This window comes from Squalius cephalus, assembly GCF_949319135.1.
Source record: "Squalius cephalus genome assembly, chromosome: 20".
Classification (NCBI taxonomy): Eukaryota; Metazoa; Chordata; class Actinopteri; order Cypriniformes; family Leuciscidae; genus Squalius; species Squalius cephalus.
Window position 1 is genome coordinate 1,710,693 of NC_137141.1, and position 13,208 is coordinate 1,723,900.

The window sequence follows — 13,208 nt, forward strand, 5'->3', positions numbered from 1 at the left end:
GTGAGACGGGACAGGGAGTGAGACAGAGAGAGAGCGACAGAGAGTGAGACGGGACAGGGAGTGAGACAGAGAGAGAGCGACAGAGAGTGAGACGGGACAGGGAGTGAGACGGGACAGAGAGTGAGACAGAGAGAGAGCGACAGAGAGTGAGACGGGACAGGGAGTGAGACAGAGAGAGAGCGACAGAGAGTGAGACGGGACAGGGAGTGAGACGGGACAGAGAGTGAGACAGGATAGAGAGTGAGACAGAGAATGAGACGGGACAGAGAGTGAGACAGGATAGAGAGTGAGACAGAGAGTGAGACAGAGATTGAGACGGGACAGAGAGTGAGACATGACAGAGAGAGTGAGACGGGACAGAGAGTGAGACAGAGAGAGAGCGACAGAGAGTGAGACGGGACAGGGAGTGAGACATGACAGAGAGAGTGAGACTGAACAGAGAGTGAGACAGAGAGAGAGCGACAGAGAGTGGGACAGAGAGTGAGACGGGACAGAGAGTGAGACAGAGAGTGAGACAGGACAGAGAGAGTGAGACAGAGAGTGAGACAGAGAGAGAGCGACAGAGAGTGAGACAGAGAGAGAGCGACAGAGAGTGAGACATGAGACTTGTTTATATAAATGTATTCATGCATTTGTTTACTGATTGATTTATTGAATTTATTGATTATTGTGTATGTAATGTCCATTTATGTAATGGCCAATGCTTTGGCAATACTGTACAAGTCATGCCAATAAAGCTCATTTGAATTTTAGACGGGACAGAGAGTGAGACAGAGAGTGAGACAGAGAGTGAGACGGGACAGAGAGTGAGACAGGACAGAGAGAGTGAGACAGAGAGACAGAGAGAGAGACAAAGAGTGAGACGGGACAGAGAGTGAGACAGGACAGAGAGAGACAGGACAGAGAGAGACAGGACAGAGAGAGTGAGACGGAGAGTGAGACGGAGAGTGAGACGGGGAGTGAGACGGGACAGAGAGTGAGACAGAGAGAGAGAGTGAGACGGAGAGTGAGACGGGACAGAGTGAGACAGAGAGAGTGAGACGGAGAGTGAGACGGGACATAGAGTGAGACAGAGAGAGAGCGACAGAGAGTGAGACAGAGAGAGAGAGAGTGAGACAGAGAGTGAGACTGGTAATTCTCTAGAGAGACCCACTGTATTTATTCATTTATTAGGATAGATTGTGTTTATTTATCTATCTATTTATATTTACTATGCTACATATGACATGATCTATACATATATGTTTTGTTTGTTTGTTTGTTTGTTTGTTTTATTATTTATGTATAATATGTTGATGCTTTGGCAACATTGTGTTACACAGTCATGCTAATAAAGCTAATTTGAAATTGAAATTGAAAAATTGTGAGACGGGACAGAGAGTGAGACAGAGACTGAGTCTACTTAAATTAGGACATTTAAGTAGCTTTTAGAAACATACATTAGAAAAAAAATCTTTGCTGGTGTGAATCTTGAGACAAAACAATGGCACTGACTGATATATCATTGCAAGTTGCTTGTAGTTAAAAGAGCTCAAACATACATCTCATGTACAATCATGTACAATCTCATACATTTTAGTCTGAGACTAGACTTAAGCCTTGCCTATGGAACCAGGGGAATAATGTAAAAAAAAAAAAAATTTATATAATATAATGTATCAACCAGGGCGCCACTAGACCCTTTTTACTGGGGCACAAGTAAAATATTACTGATAAATCAGTGTAGATTACCATATACTGACCTGAGAATGAACTCCTCTGATGATATTTCAGCAATCATGTAATGTGTGTGTTCTATCAGCGGTTTAGATTGCTCTCTATCGTTTGTCATTGATGATGCAGCTATTTAGTGCGTTTGTAGCTTCTGAGCGACTGTATACTACAAGTAAAGACTATTTATATCCATTTATATCCAAAAAATTATTGAAAAAGTATCCAAATATGTGCCTGAGTACTGATGAAAGGCTAGAAACGTCATGCGTTGAGCATCTGTTTATAATGAAGCAGAGGAGAGAGAGAAGAGAGTGTTATTGATCATTCTGAAGTTATAAGTACCAGTGAGCAGTTATTGACTCTCTCTCACACTGGATCCAGTAACGGCTGGTCGATACGGGCTCACACACTTACGGTACGGCACAGAACTGCCTTGAAGTGATCCGGTCAAGCTCCGGCCCAAACCAAACACAGGAGAGGAGAGAGAGAGACAGGACAGAGAGTGAGACAGGACAAAGAGAGAGACAGGACAGAGAGAGAGACAGGACAGAGAGTGAGACAGGACAGAGAGAGTGAGACGGGACAGAGAGTGAGACAGGACAGAGAGAGTGAGACGAGACAGAGAGTGAGACGGGACAAAGAGAGTGAAACAGGACAGAGAGAGTGGGGCGGGACAGCGAGTGAGACAGGACAGAGAGAGAGACAGGACAGAGAGTGAGACAGGACAGAGAGAGTGAGACGGGACAGAGAGTGAGACAGGACAGAGAGAGTGAGACGAGACAGAGAGTGAGACGGGACAAAGAGAGTGAAACAGGACAGAGAGAGTGGGGCGGGACAGCGAGTGAGACAGGACAGAGAGAGAGACGGGACAGATAGAGTGAGACAGAGAGTGAGATGGGAAAGAGAGAGTGAGATGGGACAGTGAGTGAGACGGGTCAGAGTAAGTGAGATAGAGATGGGACAGAGAGAATGAGACAGAGAGTAAGATGGGACAGAGAGTGAGACGGGACAGAGAGTGAGACAGGACAGAGAGTGAGACGGGACAGAGAGTGAGACGGGACAGAGAGTGAGACATGACAGAGAGTGAAACGGGACAAAGAGAGTGAGACGGGACAGAGAGTGAGACGGGACAGAGAGTGAGACGGGACAGAGAGTGAGACAGAGAGTGAGACGGGACAGAGAGTGAGTCAGAGAGTGAGACGGGACAGAGAGTGAGACGGGACAGAGAGTGAGACAGAGAGTGAGACGGGACAGAGAGTGAGTCAGAGAGTGAGACAGGACAGAGAGTGAGACAGAGAGTGAGACAGGACAGAGAGTGAGACAGAGAGTGAGACAGGACAGAGAGTGAGACGGGACAGAGAGTGAGACAGGACAGATTGAACTGAGACAGTACAGAATAATATATGAGAGAAAGTAAGACAGGACAGCAGCTATGGGGGGGCAGTAATGTAGTTGTGAGTGAGAGACAGGACAGAGAGTGAGACGGGACAGAGAGTGAGACAGGACAGATTGAACTGAGACAGTACAGAATAATATATGAGAGAAAGTAAGACAGGACAGCAGCTATGGGGGGGCAGTAATGTAGTTGTGAGTGAGAGACAGGGCAGAGAGTGAGACGGGACAGAGAGTGAGACAGGACAGATTGAACTGAGACAGTACAGAATAATATATGAGAGAAAGTAAGACAGGACAGCAGCTATGGGGGGGCAGTAATGTAGTTGTGAGTGAGAGACAGGACAGAGAGTGAGACAGGACAGAGAGAGAGAGAGTGAGGTTCTCTGGTGCAGTAATGCAGTCGTCCTGCAGAGCGCAGTGACCTTTCACCCCAGCCGGCAGAACAGACGCCTCATTTCTCACATTCTTGCAATTATGTTCACGCTTGAAGCGTTTGTTCACTCTCAACACCCGCAAGACAGGACAAGCGTGAGTTCCTAAAATAAAGTTTTTAGGCTGGAAAGTCTGTGAGAGAGAGAGAGAGAGAGAGAGAGAGAGAGAGAGAGAGAGAGAGAGAGAGAGAGAGAGAGAGAGAGAGAGAGAGAGTAGCATTTAAAACAAATTTATTGTGAAATGTTTTATTGTGATGCATCAGTCTGATCTGTGCATCAGTCTTTTAGTAACAAAAACAACCAATATTTAAATATTAAAACTCTCAGACGAGTCATTACAGCACAGGGTTATTTGTAACCTAAACTAAGACTGGAACTATAAAAAAAATACATAACTTCAAAATAAACATTAACTGAAATCATATAAAATATAAAAAAAAAATTTAAGTGCTATAACTAAGACTAAAATTACTAAAACTATATAGAAGTGTAAAAACTAATCACATGACAAAAGCACAACAAACTTACTAAAACTAACTAAAATGAAAATACATAAAGATTAAATGAAGTCTACTAATAGTATATCAATAATACGTATATGACACTGATATATGTGTTAGACAACACTATAAGTACTATATCTCGTATCACCGTTATACATGTCTAATCACTCAGCTCTGTGGTAAAGCATTATAGACAGAACAGTGTGGTTTTCTGTAAAGCTGCTCTGAAGTTTGGTGTATTGTGAAAGTGAATTGGACTTGACTTAGTATCAGTTCAGTCTGTGTGAAATCACTGCTAACAGTCGACAGCAGCGTGTCTGTCCAGTGTTAATGAGTTAATGAAGCTGTCAGTCCATCATATATCTTTACATACATGAGTGTGTTCAGTGTCATCTGGTCAAACACACTCTTTCTGTTCAACATCAGTTCAGCGGGCTGAAGCGGCTGAGAGATTTGCAGGAGTCCTCTGCCCTTTTACACAGCAATATTTGTTTTTTGTTTTTTTGGGGGGGGGGGGATAAAATATCAGTTGTGGCCCTCAGGCACTGAGACCTTCCACACACACACACACACACACACACAAACACACACACATATATTGAGTTGTTGTGGCAGGTCTGGACCGACTTTGATATCAGACTTCTTCTCTAAAGTTAAAGTTTATGCCAGAAAGAGACGGAAAGACAAAAATGTAAAATATCAGGCACACACAGACAGAACTGCACTAGGACCCTCACTGTGTTTCTTGCACATATTTGTGTGTGTTTATGCAATTGTGTTTAATGAGGTTTGCTGGCTCTCTAGATGAGCTCTTTCTAAACTCAGTACTGACCCACAACTCGACAGACAGGCCGATGGGAAACAGATCTGTGATTATTTGCAATAGACATATTGATCAAATCTTTAATAATTTCTGTGCTATATTCGCATGATATTGCTCATATAAATAGTAGTAAAAAGTATATGATACAGCTTTCATTCATCAGGTCAATTATATATTAATGGGGGGAAAAATCAGTTTAAAAGAGGAAAGTGAAATCTTTGTCATAGTATAGTTAAAGTTACCACATTCATTGCATGCGCTGCAATTTGTACCATTTATGCTTTGAAAATTCTTTTTAGAATTTGAAAGATAATAAAGATATTGTTTGATAAGTGAGATTGAAAGCCAAAAAAAAAAAAAAAAAAGTGGTACTTGAAAAGTCCTTTTTATTTGACAGTATCTGTACGAACCCTGCATCTGTATCTTCTGTGAGCAGCACAGGTCTGGTGACCATGAAGAGCAGTAAACCTCAGTGAGACGAATGAACTCTAGGGAATACCTTACATGCCTGCTCCATTCTAGCGGCTTGATTTGCACTGCGCTGGCCCTTTAACCGCTGCTGCGCTGAGTGTTTTTTGGGCTCTTGTTTTAGCATGCTGTGCCTGAGGGGGTCAGCCAAGAAGTCACCCTTAAGAGGTGATAATCCCATCACACTAGTTTTCCCCGGATGGCATGAGCGGTTCTGCTCTCAGGAGAGTCTGAGCCTTGTTTCTGTGCTGGTTAGGGGTTACTGAGGCCAGCGCTGTCGAAAGCAGGGCTTCTCAACCCGTGGGTCGTGACCCAAAAGTGAGTCTCAGGTCTGTTCTGATGGGACAGCAGGAACAAAACAATGATAGGCGAACATTAGAATGCCACATTTTTGTTAATTCTCACTGTGGAGAAGCACTCCTGCGGGACACTCACAGCTAGACCCAACTGCTGGTTTTGTCAGTCAAGTCAAGTCACCTTTATTTATACAGCGCTTTTTACAATACAGATTGTTTCAAAGCAGCTTTACAGAGATAAATAATGCAACAAAGTTTGTTTCCAGAAGAAAATAGTGTCACAGTCCAGCTTAAGTAAGTTCAGTGATGTTTAATTTAATTTAGTTTATATATATAGCCGCTCTGGAGAAAACCGTAATGTCATCGTCCAGCTCAGTTCAGTTCTCATGTAATGGTGTCAATGCAGACAGATCAATATTATTGTTGAATATTAAATGAAATGTCCCCAACTAAGCAAGCCAAAAGCCAATGGCGAAAAAGGCGACAGTGGAACCAAAACTCCATCAGTGACAGAATGGAGAAAAAAGCCTTGTGAGAAACCAGTCTCGGTCGCTCAGTTCTCCTCTGGCCAACGAACCAACAGTGTATGATTATGATCCAGGCAGCATTACTGGTCAGAAGTCAGATTGGATCAGAACATTCAGAATATTTAGTCTATTGAATGTGTGCTTATTTCGACGTTAACCTCGTCTCCTGCAGTATCAGTCCCCGTTCGTCAGACGGGCCTTTACTCCCTAATCCCTCCCGCCTCCTCCCTCCAAACACCCAGAATGCTCGGGAAGGGCTAGCGTTTGGCGGTGTGGTCTCTCACAGCGCCGATGCCCTACAGGTATCTCTCGAATGAGTGGGCAGATGAGAAAGAGATGCTGCCTTCCCAAGCACCGCTAACGTATTTATGCAAATCTTTTTGGGCATTATTGCAGATAAGCTCATTTTATAGTCTGATTTCCGCTCCCTCGTGTAGCATAATGAGTCGTCAAGCATGGGGGAGCGTGTCGGGGAAGAGCACCAGTCCATCGGTCCGTCTGTCCATGTGCCGAGCGCACCATCCAGACGTTCAGTTTGAGGAGATTGGGATGGAGGGGTTTGAGACGGCGGTTAGTGCTATTAGCTCTTGTTATTGGAGGCAGCCGTCTAATAATTTCTAATTACCCTAAGGAGGTATTAGGAGTGTTAGTCAGCAAGGATAATTTCTTATTTGCACGCCTGGAGCGGTGAGCTCTCTAGAAGAACGGAGGCTAATGTGCAACAAAACAAATCAACGTGCCACGCAGGGCTGCGGGCTTCAGGGAGGAGGCCGAGATAACGCTCATTATGCATCATGATAATTCATTTAGAATGTTATCAATTTCAGAATGGAGGCTTGTACTCACGCACACATAAGCCATTAAAAAAGCATGAGGAAAAGAGGCTGCTGTTCAAACTCTGCCTCCTGGTCTGTTCAGGTAGCTCCAATTACACACTTCCCATGTTTAAAGGCTGTTGAATGTTAAATGCTGCCTCTTCTCTTCATTTCCTCTGATCTTGAATTGTATTTCATAGCGAAACACGAAATAAAATGTAAGACAGGACTAAGAATTGAGTGGGTGTTTCATACCAGAGTTTGCAGCCAATTGTTGAGGACTGTAACTGACCTAGGTGATCATTTCAGAGGATGACGACAGATAGGCTTTTTCTTTGTGCACTGATGAATTGTTCACAACAATACCAGGAGCATGCATTAAGGTACTAGAGCTAATTTGACTTTCTCGCTCCTGAGACGCATGCTCCCATGGGGTTTGTTCTCGGTTCCATTTGGTTTTAATTGTGGCAGCACAGCAATACTCATCTTTATCCTCATGAAGTTATTCCTACCCGCTGTTTCCTTCTTTTTCTTCTTGAAAGCATCTTCCCCCGTCCCCTCAGCCTAGAATGACTTAATCTCTTGAAACAATTGGAGGAAGTTTAAGGAGAGACCGTTTAGATGTCTGAAATGAAATACCAAACAATGGCATCTCGCGATAGCAACCGATTTTCCACATTCGACATCCTCCAGTGGAAAAGCTTTAGTAGTCATGAGGGAAAACGCAAGAGTAGACAAAGCACAAAACCAAACAAGACAAAAAAACATGTTGTGTTTAGCGGTGTTGCGGGGTCAGGCCTGCATTGTGTGTTTCTCGCTGGGCCGTGGTCCTCAGACAACAGACTGTCTGCGGGAGACATCTGCGAATCCGACCTGCCGACCCTCAGAAGCGCTCTGAAGTGAGGGAATGCTGCCTTTAGCCCTCACACGGCCCGCAGGACAAACTCCAGCGCTATTAAGAAACAGAGAGAGAGACAGAACAAGAGGGAGACAGGCAGAGCCGGCCGAAGCGCGTCAGATCGGTTTTGTTTCTTCCTCAAAGGCCTTGCGGTCTGCGTTCCTCCTCAGATGCCCATGAGATCGTTTTCCTTCTTTATGAGTAAAGAGCATCTCGGTGCTGGAGAGGTTACGCTGGCCTGATGAGGAGCCACTGTTCACAGCACCTGCTGTTGGGTGGGCCGGCGTCCAAGCGCATCGTTGTGCGCTAAATGAGACACGTTCCCCCCGCTTTCCGGAGGCTAGAGCGACCTTTGGCTGGAGATCTTTGCCGTCTTGTCTCGGTTCGTCTCGTTCTCCGTCGGGCCACTTACGCCTCGCTGGGGTCGCTGGGTCAAAGCGCAGTCCGCTTCCACTGAATTCGCCTCTTTCCTCGATGCGTGCAACACGTGCATTACAGTGAAGAGAGAAGCTGTTGTTTCTCTCCCTTTCTCGCTGCCTTTGATTTTCCTGATGGTTGAAGTCGTTGCCTCCGCTCAGGAGCTTAAGGGGAACGGCTGCATCTGCTGTTGAGGTTTTACAGGAAGAGAAAATTGAAAAATCAATAAAAAGCCAAAAAAGAGTGAGACAGAAAAAAAATACACAGAGGGCGAAAAGCAAAGCAGATAACAGCTTTGAAGAAGCAGACAGACATAAGGCTGCTCTTAGATTTGAGACGTGTTTTTGGACTAATTCAGGGGCAAAGGACGATGAATTTATTTTAAAAATGTAGTATAGACGCCACATTCGTACTCCACACCTGCGTCAGGCAGCCATTTTCCAAAATGTCTTTGTTTTATGAAGACCAATAGAGCAGTCAAGCAATGTGAGACAACGACTTATAGAAACTGCACGGACGCCAGAGTGGCTGTAATCTGAACCTTCTGCTGGGAAACATTAGTTAGGAATGAGCATCTTCCTATATGGTTTCAATGCAGAGCTGTTGAGTCCATTGAATGATAATAAATTTGGTGAATTCAGTCACTTTTTGCCGTCGAGAAGAATTTCACCTGAATTCTCCCTATTCAAATGGAAGAGGTTTCTGAGTTTCCCTAAAACACAAGAGACAGTCAATAGAAAACTCATCACCGACTGATTTACATAACTCTCTCCCTCTCTCCGTTAATGCAGTTCTGCTCATTATTTTTACATTTGTGGAAGAGTGCTTGAACACAGGGAATGTCTGTGGGAAGGACAGCGGGCCGCGGTTATTGACTTGTAAAGGAGCGGGTAGAAACGTCTGGATAAGACGCAAGCTTCTCCCGCTCTTGTAAAGCAGTATCTGATTTCTCTGCTAGTTGGGTCCCCAGAGGGGCCGCTGGGCTGATGGGAGCTCACAGCTGCTGCAGAGAAGAACAAGTGAACACGTGAACTCTGGAGGTGTTCCCTACATGGTGAACTACGTTCAGAGGATGCTCGTGCTGATCCATTTGTTTACCGCATCTGAATATGGGCAGGTTTTCAATCACAATCCAGTCACTTGGATGTATTAGTGGTGATTGAGGAGAGATCCCCTGATATGATTGTAAAGCTCTTTGGGTGTACAGTCGTACATATAAAAAAGCACTATATAAATGCCTCATTCATTCATTCATTGAGTTGCCACGTGTATCAATAGTTGGCAATACCCAGCCCTGGACAGCGCTACAGCGCCAACAGAACGCTGACTAATTTATGAGTGCAAACTGCACGTGTGCATGCGAGAGAGAGAATCAGAGGAAGTTTTCATTGACTCTGCAATGAGGTAGCCGAGGCCCATGGGGGGGGCTCTTCACAGTTTGAACTTCATCAGGGGTTGCGCTTAATCAATACACTATCGGAAAAAGAATTAATTACCAAAGCAGAATAAAACAGCTGCATTTTAAACGGAGGCTTCATCAATGGTTTAATCTCCTGCTTTCAGCTCAGGTGCCCTGAGGAATCGCTCTGACCGCGTGTAATGAGGAACTCAGGGACTTTACGCCCCACACCACCCTTTCTCTCTCTCTCTCTCTCTCTCACACACACACACAGACACACATCGGCCTTCCTAAACTGTATCTTCATCTGTGCAGAACACCCTCCACTCCGCCACATTCCCTTCCCACCAAATTCCAGTCTTCCCAGGGACGAGGAAGGGTATTAATGTGGAAATCTCTGCTGTAGGGCCGCTGGAAAGAGGCACACATTCCTAAAGTGAAAGGGACTGAACTGTCGCCCGTCCACGGCCCGCCCCGTCACCCACACCCCCGCCCCACTCTTGAGCACTCCTCCAAACTGCATTTCAAGTAGGGTTGAGAAGGGGTTATGGGTGATGAATTGGGTTTTTAGTGAGCTCATTAGGAAGCCAAACAGAGTCAGAACGCAGCGGAACAGAGTGGGGCCGCGGCGCAGCAATCAGTTCTGCTTGCTTTGTTCTGTGCCTCCAGGACATTTGTGAGCGAAAGTTCAGGGCAGACGGCTGATGAGAGAGGCCTGCCGAACAGAGCCCCTGATCTGATGGTTGACTTGTTGGTGTAGAAGCTTTAATTCATCAGCTTCTTCGTGTCTCGTGTCCGCGGTGTGCCCTCGTAAGCCCGGCGTCTGATGCCCGGCTCTGGTAGGATAACGTGTGTAATAACTCCAAGGTGTCTGTCGAGTCTGTGTTTGTCTGAAGGGCAATTGAGGGTGGAGAATCTCCATAAATACAGGTTTTGTGTGCTGATGTGTAGAATCGGACCCTGTGCCTTCAGAGCAGGACTTTATTGAGCAGGCCAGAGCGCGTTAAGGGTTTTCTGTTAGAACGGTGTTGTGTTAGCGGCCCCTTAGTTAATAACTAATGATCTTTGCAACGGAAGTGAATCAATCAAAACTAACATTAGCTGGACAATAACTTTATTCTAGAGCTGCTGTAAAGCCTAAACAATCTCTGTTACTGTAATCTCCTATTATCACTGTAAAACTGCTTTGAAACAATCTATATTGTTAAAAGCGCTGTATAAATGAAGGTGACTTGACTTGACTTGACTTGATTCCCTCTCTGGAGATTAAGTCTATTCCAGCACAGCTTTGTCTTTCTCTCTGCTCGTGTTCACGGGCCATAGAAATCCTGTTTTGGTGAAAATTGATGTAATTTGCTGTAGTAATTATCTTAGTAATTAACTCTCTAATGACTGCGGTGTGAAAGTGCTGTGGCTCATGTGCGCAGTCATTATTTGCTCTCCATTGTAATACAAGCTTCAAAGTGTGATGATACTGACTGGAGAGAGGGAGAATAGACTTGGATGCACCTCAATAACCTCTGGGGCCAATTATTGTAATTTGATTTGGACGACAAGCTGCAGGAAGAGTGTGGGGTCGGTGGGCCGTGCCGCGTGTGTTTAGGGGTGTGTGAAATCTCTAGGCTTTTAGTCCCTTCACAACAAACCTGCTTTTTTCCCTCCCTCAAAAGGAAGATCTCATTGTTTCTGGACTGCAGATGCTCCCTCACACACTCGCCAATATCAATCCTGCTCGCAGCGACAGTAAACGCACCGGCCTTTCCGCCCTGCATCCGTACATGTTTTTGCATTAGTGTTGAATCAGTTGTCCTTACAGCACAGGTTCGCGTGCAGCTTCCTTTAAACCGTCTCTCGGGATGTTGTTTCCCTGTGATTGTCTTTCACACGGGCCAGAAGCTCAGAGATGCAGGAAACACTTAATGTCTCATAAACTCATCAGAGTGATTAGCAGACTAATGAAGAGACGAGACGAGGGGCGGCGGGAACGCAGCGCTATGATCAGGCGCGGCCCCTCCAAGGCCCTGTTTATGATGTAATGAGATAATTGCCGTTACAGGTAGCAGGTTAATTACACGTGTAATTACTCAAGCGCTTCATACTGGCTCTTCTGAAACACTATTGGCATGTGATTATCAACCTTTTATTTCAGATCCTTTTATTTTCTCCTGTCGTTCACGAGGTCAGTTTGTTCATGCTAAAAGTTGAAAAAAATCCTGTGATGCCTCTCGTTCCACGCATGTCACCTCATTTTAATATTCGGTAACACTTTATTTTGATGGTCCCTTTTGAACATTCTGTTGATTATAAGAAACTTTGCAACTACATGTCAACTAACTGTCATTAGAGTATTAGTAGAGTATTAGTAGAGTAGAGTATCAGTAGTGTATTAGTAGAGTATCAGTAGAGTACTAGTAGAGTACTAGTAGAGTACTAGTAGAGTATTAGTAGTGTATTAGTAGAGTATTAGTAGAGTAGAGTATCAGTAGTGTATTAGTGGAGTATCAGTAGAGTATCAGTAGAGTATCAGTAGAGTATTAGTAGAGTACTAGTAGAGTACTAGTAGAGTATTAGTAGTGTATTAGTAGAGTATTAGTAGAGTAGAGTATCAGTAGTGTATTAGTAGAGTATTAGTAGAGTATCAGTAGAGTATCAGTAGAGTATCAGTAGAGTATTAGTAGTGTACTAGTAGAGTATCAGTAGTGTATCAGTAAAGTATCAGTAGAGTATCAGTAGAGTATCAGTAGTGTATTAGTAGAGTATCAGTAGAGTATCAGTAGAGTTTTAGTAGAGTATCAGTAAAGTATCAGTAGAGTTTTAGTAGAGTATCAGTAGAGTATCAGTAGTGTATTAGTAGAGTACTAGTAGAGTATCAGTAGTGTATCAGTAAAGTATCAGTAGAGTATCAGTAGAGTATCAGTAGTGTATTAGTAGAGTATCAGTAGAGTATCAGTAGTGTATTAGTAGAGTATCAGTAAAGTATCAGTAGAGTTTTAGTAGAGTATCAGTAAAGTATCAGTAGAGTTTTAGTAGAGTATCAGTAGAGTATCAGTAGAGTATCAGTAGTGTACTAGTAGTGTATTAGTAGAGTATCAGTAGAGTATCAGTAGAGTATCAGTAGAGTATCAGTAGTGTATTAGTAGAGTATTAGTAGAGTATTAGTAGTGTATCAGTAGTGTATTAGTAGAGTATTAGTAGACTCTCTGCTTAATATCTGCTAACTCTTTATTGTGATGCTCCTCAAACAGACATTCTACTGACTAAGTATATTTGCAACTACGTCAACTTATTCTAATCCTAACCCTACCAGTCTACTAATACTCTACTGATACTCTACTAATACTCTACTAATACTCTACTGATACTCTACTGATACTCTACTGATACTCTAATGAGAGCTAGTAGACATGTAGGTGCAATGTTACTTATAGTCAACAGAATGTGTTAAAGGGACCATCAAAATAAAGTGAAACCTAATTTTCTCAGCACAGGATTTGGAGATTCTGAAATCTGCAGCAGTCCTGGG

General features: G+C 44.0%; 1 protein-coding gene across 3 annotated transcripts in view; it reads left to right on the forward strand.

Moving 5' to 3' along the window:
• The window catches only part of meis2a (Meis homeobox 2a), a 78,510-nt gene that overhangs the window by 10,973 nt on the left and 54,329 nt on the right, over nt 1-13,208 (forward strand). The window lies entirely within an intron of this gene.